Consider the following 6,818-nt stretch of genomic DNA (forward strand, 5'->3'; position numbering starts at 1 on the left):
AAATAGCTGGGAGTGTCCATAGAAATGTTAGGAGTAAGTCTCTGGTTACTTTGAGCCTGTGATGACTTGTACCCAGAATAAAAATCATTCAATGGTCATCCGGTTATGATGGGTTTTGTACATAATCTCAAGGCTGCAAATAGATTTGTAGCCATACACATCCATTCGCAAGGTGGGATTTCATTCTGGTGGTGGTTGTGTGTGGGTGGGGTCATCACTGTGAGCTGGCAACGTCAATTCACGGCCATGCAATCAGGTCTGAATTACCCCCTGTATTCCACTTCCAGCACATGTGCTTAGTACATAGGGCCTGATTCAGTAAGGCTCAGCAGGTTAGCGAATTCGATCCTTAAGCAATAGAAATACAGGAGGAGGTGCATATCAACCCTGTCTGCATTTGCGATCTCATCAAGCTGCATTAGATTCCTTCTGCAACTGCAGTCTGAATAGTCTGACCTTAATCAGGCTGCCTGTTGTAGATTGGCTTGCGAGGCCAACAAAACTGCTTCAAGGGTCACCCTGGCCTTCGCTGCAAATGCCCCTCCCTCTGAATTAGGCAGAGACTTCACTGTTCTGCACTTTGATTGCAAGACTGTCCTGTGCACTCGCAGAATGGAGCCATCCGGCATAATGCGAGTTGGATCGCTTATGCGATCCAACCTGAATTATCCCCATAATGCTGCAGCACTAAAAAATTTCCGCTTAACTATCACTATAAAACTCCTGGCAACGTCTGTGTATTAATGGTTAATACATAAACTTAGTTTCCTGCATTCTGCAATAAATAACTGTTAATACTAATACTAACTAAAGAGGCCAAATTAAGTAAGATCAAATGACAATGTTGAACTCAGAGATTTTCTTACGAGCTGTGCCATGGTAATTATTGACAAAGAGTTACGCAATGTTTTTGGACTACTACACTGCAGTTGTAACCGCACATCAAGATTTAATAAAATGTTTTTTTTTTTCAATGATCATCCTTATGTCTTACAGCATTCCTCCTAACAAATGCTTACCTTAAATTGGCCCTTAAACCAGGGCATTGTGCCACAGTCTGCTGTGCATGCTCACCTGCCATGATCTGGAGACAAAATCCCTACTGTGTATATGCGGTGCCCATTTTGACGGTGGTTTATTTTAGAGATGAGCGGTTCGGATTGGTCCGAACATAGCCGGCCCGAGTGCCCGCGAGCCGCCTTTGTTCGGAAACCCAAGTGAGGCCGAACGCGGGAATCTGGCGTCGGATTCTCTCGAGGCGCCAAGTCTATAAAAGCTTGGCGTCCCGAGAGTTCCCAACTCCACGTCGGCGTGGAGTTGATTTTATACAGTGTGTGGTAATCGCAGCGAGCCACCGAGCCCGAAGCGTGGCGCGCGCAGCGCGCCCCGCGAGGGGACGCGGAATACATGTGAAGTAATTCGCATCCCAACGTGGGGCTCGCTGCGCTTGCCATGCTTCGGGCACTATATAGAAACAACTCCATGCTGACGTGGATAGTGGGGGTATGAAAAGGTCAGAGGACACGTACCGCTGCCCCTCGCCACGCTTCAGGTTGGCGTTCATAGTGGGGGTGGCATCAACAATGGGGGAGCATATAACATAGTAATCACCCATCAGGGTGCCTGTGCAATAAAAAAATTGTTTTGGTTGCATGCGATGTGATGCGATCAAAACGATGGCATAAGATGAAAATCGTGAGCGCCGTGCTAGGAAACAAGTACCGGCCTGTCCATAGAAAAGAAATACAATATAAAAATAAATGGTTTTTTTTTGTATACTGCACCCCAATAGTATACACCACAAGTTGCATGTGTGATTGTTCTGCGTCCAAGCCGCGTTATACAAGCTGCGCATTAAAAAACAATTCAATTTAAAAAATCCTAGTAAATTTTTCTCGTCTTTAATTATTCATTCTTTGTGTGTAGTGCACCCATAGTATATACTGTCAGAAGGTTGCTGTGTGATTGTTCTGCGTCCAAGCAGCGTTGTCCAAGCTGCGCATTAAAAACAAATAAAAAAATCCTAATCAATTTTTCTTGTCTTTAATTATTAATTCTTTGTGTGTAGTGCACCCATATTATATACTGTCAGAAGATGGATGTGTGATTGTTCTGCATCCAAGCAGCGTTGTCCAAGCTGTGCATTAAAAACAAATTACATTTAAAAAATCCAAATCAATTTTTCTTGTCTTTCTTTTTTGGGCTCTGTCCTCAAAAACAAGAAAAAAAATATTTTGCTCTTATTTAAATTTTATTTAAAAATGGAGAACAAACAGCTTGGACCAAATACTCCCGCACCAGCTGCTGGCATCGTTCATGGTGACGAATATGGTACTACTACTAATACAAACACCGTCGCTTATGCTCATCCTCAAACCGGGCAAGGAGAGTTACTCCAAAAAGTTTCTAAAACAAAAAAACCTCAAACAGGAATAAAAATAAAAAGTAAGTTTGATCCTCCTGTATCTGAAAGAATGAAAAATGCCAGAATGCCATTAACATCACGCAATGGCAAGGAAAGACTCCTGGCTTGCCCTCTATTTCTGAGTCAGGCTTTTGTATCTGCAGCTGCCAGTGAGGCATCTCATGCATCTGACAAAGAAAGACCTTGTCATTACGCTTTCCTAAGTGAGAAAACAGGCCATAATCAAAACAAACTGTGTGTGTAGAAACAGAAATGTCACAAAGCACTGATGGGAGTCCAAGTGAGTCCTTGAGTCCTACATGTGAGCTTAATCTCTCAGAGAAGCTGCCTTCCACTCCCGTCGAGTTACAGCAAGAGGATGAGGGGTTGTCTTGTGTAGCAGACGATGGCACTACTGAGGAATTGGATATTGAGGATGAGGATGTTGTGTGTGTAAGTGAGGCACAAGAGGAACCATCTGTTGGGCATGATAAGACTGCTATTGTCATGCTTGTTCATAGGACCAACAATTGCACATCTTATGTGTGGAATTATTTTCACACCAATTCAGAAAACATTTGCCAAGCCATCTGTAGCCTTTGTGGAAACAAATAAGTCGAGGTAAGGTTAAGCATCTCAGAACATCTAACCTATTACGTCATTTGCAGCGAGCTTATTGGAAGTATAGGGATGTTTCCAAAATTGGTGCTAAAAAATTTACATCAACAAGAACTCCAGCATCAAATGTGTCCCTTCTCTTTAGTGGACCCCACCACTTGCGATCTCCACTACCAACATCCTCACCCTCAACTTCAGTATTCTCAGTAATGACCAGGGATGGTTCTTCTGATACTACTGTTGTGCTAGAAGAATCCTCCCCTTTTCATGATTCTGCAGAAGAATCCTTGATTGAAAGGCCTTCTGTTACTGCTGCTGCTGCTGGGGGTGTCCCAAGAAAACCCATTACACTACTTTAAAAAAACAACGGATTGTTCAGCAGTGCTTGGAGAGGAAAAACAAGTATATCAGTTCTCACCCAGTGGCACAGCGGATCACAGAAGCAATGACTGCCATGATAGTTTTGGATGTGCGTCCAATATCTGCCATTAATTGTGTGGGTTTCACACAATTAATGGAGGCTGCGTGTCCCCGGTACCAGATTCCATCCCTGTTCCATTTCATCCGGAAAGTCATTCCTGAGTTGTACCAGGACATCAAGTCTAAAGTAATCCATGGCCTGAAAAGTGGGATTGGAGACAGTGTCCACTTAACCATGGATATGTGGACAAGCGGCAGTGGACAGACCAATGATTACATGACTGTGACAGCCCACTGGGTGGTTGAATCCCCTCCAGGAGCAGCTGCAGTAGGATCTAGCATCACCAACTCATTCATACTAGGCAGGCTACTCTATGTATCACCAGCTTTACTAATACGCATACCACTGAGAACCTCTTGGAAAAACTGAGAGATGTCATAGCGACATGGCTTACCCTACTTGGACTCTCCTCAGGATTTATCATTTCAGATAATGCCAGTAATATCGTGAAAGCATTATAGCTGGGTGAATTCCAACACATCCCCTGGTTCACACGATCAACTTAGTGGTTCAGGCATTTTTAAGAAACGACAAGGGCGTGCAAGAGATGCTGTGGGTTGCAAGAAAATTTTGGGGGCATTTCCGGCATCCACAACAGCTTGCATGAGAATGCAGCAGCTGCAAGATTAATTTAATCTGCCAACAAGGTGGAACTCCACCCTGTATATGCTTGAGTGGATGGAAGAACAGCAAAAAGCCATTCACAGCTATACAACAAGCCATGACTTTTGGAGAGGAGGGGGGATGTACCTTAGCCCAGCACATTGGAAACTCATATCGGTGCTGTGCAAGGTGCTGAAACCCTCTGAAGTAGCCATCTGTGAAGTGAGTGCCGAGACTGCTAGTTTTAGCCAGGTGGTTCCCATAATTAGGCTTTTGGAGAAACAACTTGTGAAATTGAAGGAGGAGATCAAACAAGGCTCATGCGCAAAATATGCTGGACTTGTAGATCAAGCCCTTTTTTGTCTTCAACAGGATACATGGGTTTCCAATATGTTGAGAGCGGAACACATTTTGGCAACCGTGCTTGATCCAAGGTTCAAGTCCTATGCTGTGTCTTTCTTCTCAACTGCGACATACAAAGAGCTCCTGGTGAGCAAGTTGGCAGCTGAAGTGATGTCTCCTCCTTCAATTTCGCACGAATCTGGCCATAAAAGACTGCATTTTCCAAAAACATCTAGTGGGGCTGAAAAGCAGATGTCCAAACCTTTTTTGGACATCTGGTCGGGTCTAAGTGATTTGAGCAGTATCAGTGACACCTCTAGCATGAGTACTGCATCAGATACGGTCACCATGCAAAGGTTAGTGGTGGACTATTTTCAGGACAACGTCATTGTAGGCATGTCAGAGAGTCCTTTAACATGCTGGAAGAATACTGGAAAGAAAAAAGGCAATATGGAGGACCTTGTACAGACTGGCTTTGCATTACTAAAGCTGCCCACCCTCCAGTGTGTACTCGGAGAGAGTGTTCAGCACTGCTGGGAACCTTGTGAGTGATCGTCGTTGGAGGCAACTTCCTCAAAATGTTGAAAAAATGATGTTCATAAAAATGAACTACAAATTTCACAAGGAAGACCTTTCCCACCAATTCTATCACAAAATACAGACATCACTCATGGAGGATTCCAGCAGTGATTAACTGATATTGTGTGATGATGAAGACTCCAAGGATATACACACTGCTGAGAGCGAAGATTAGGATGAAAAATAATGACATCAGTCAGTCTGTACCTTATTGTGGGGGCCCAAACGAACCAGTCATTTCAGTCACAGGTTTGGCAGTCCCTCTGGCTGAAATGACTGGTTTGTCAAGTGCGCAATGTCCTATTACAACCTAAGGGTGGGTGGGCAGGCCCAGGGACAATTCCATCTTGCACCTCTTTTTTTGCCATTATATGCTTTTTGAGGCCTACTTTTTCAAACTGCCATCCTGTTTGCTAATCACAGAGCTGAACAATGAGATTATTATATGGATCTCTTTTCATTATGAAATTAAATTATTATATGGATGATGCACTTTTTTTTTTTGATCATTGCTTCTTTTATTGTGGGTGGGCCCAGTGGCAATTCCATCTTGCACCTCTTTTGCCATTATGTGCTTTTTGGGGCCTAGTTTATTTTTTTTTAGGCGGCTTATTGGGTATTAAACTGATAAAAACAGATACACACAGATAGTGATACACACTTGCCGAACAAGTCAGTGCTGCATGAAACGCCCACTGCTCCTCTGCTGCACATCGTAAACACGATCAAGCCAGATAGGGGTCTTTTTGAGACCTTGTTTTTCAAACTGCCATCCTGTCTGCCGCTGCAGTGCCACTCCTAGATGAGCCGCGTGTTTGTGCCGCACAATTGTGTGGCTTAGCATAGATATCCAGCTACCTCAAAGCAACCTTTTGCCCTAAAAACAATATTGACAGGTGTAAAGTGGTCAAAATTGTCTGGAAAGGGCTGTAAATCAATGTTATTGAGGTTAATATTACTCTAGGGAAAAAAAAAAACGCAAAAATTACTTGATTTGGGCGTTTTTCTTTACCATTTTTCCCCCCAAAAAAATCCAAATCCAAAGCTTTTCACCACCGCTCGACAAATCCAAATCTCGACAACGAATCCAAATCCAAATCTTTGGCCCCAGCGCTCATCCCTAGTTTATTTTGGATCACTGCTTCAGCTTCAACGTGGCAAGTAATAAAACAAGGGTGCAGTGTGGGCCCCCTGGACCCAGGTTCCCATGTGCACCGCACATATTTCTCCCAATATAGAAATGCCAATGCTCCTTAGAGGTTTGGTATACTGCCAGTACAACCCATGCTTGCCAAGTTGCGGGAGACGCACAAGTTTTCAGGCAGTCCCCCATACCCATGAAAGAGTGGCCGCATCTCTGCTTCCTAGTGTACCGGGCAAGATAAGGAGAGTAACAGGGGAAACTCAGAGATGAATATAGACATACATTTGCATCATATAGTCCTTAAAAAAATCACAAGAACATCATGTCCCCCAGATTTCAGCTAGAGAAAAAAAGGGGAAAGAAAGGACACTGGGGCAGATGTATTATAGCGGCATTTATTGCGCCGCTATATTACTTCCTGCTTCGCCTCATTAGCGAGGTGAAGCAGGAGGGGAGACCAACTAGATGTATTAACATCTTGTCTGCCGAAGCGGGGGAGGGCTAACTCCCCCCTCCGGCGATGTCTCCTCCTGGAGATAGCGCATTAGTTTACACTGATGCGCTGTCTCCTTTCCCCCGGCCGGCCGCACTGGGCATGCGCAGGGTCTCGCTACTCATGCGAGATCCCCAGTGTAGCCCACAGTCAG

The sequence above is a fragment of the Crinia signifera genome, chromosome 7 (genome assembly GCF_055691185.1).
Source record: "Crinia signifera chromosome 7, ASM5569118v1, whole genome shotgun sequence".
Lineage (NCBI taxonomy): Eukaryota > Metazoa > Chordata > Amphibia > Anura > Myobatrachidae > Crinia > Crinia signifera.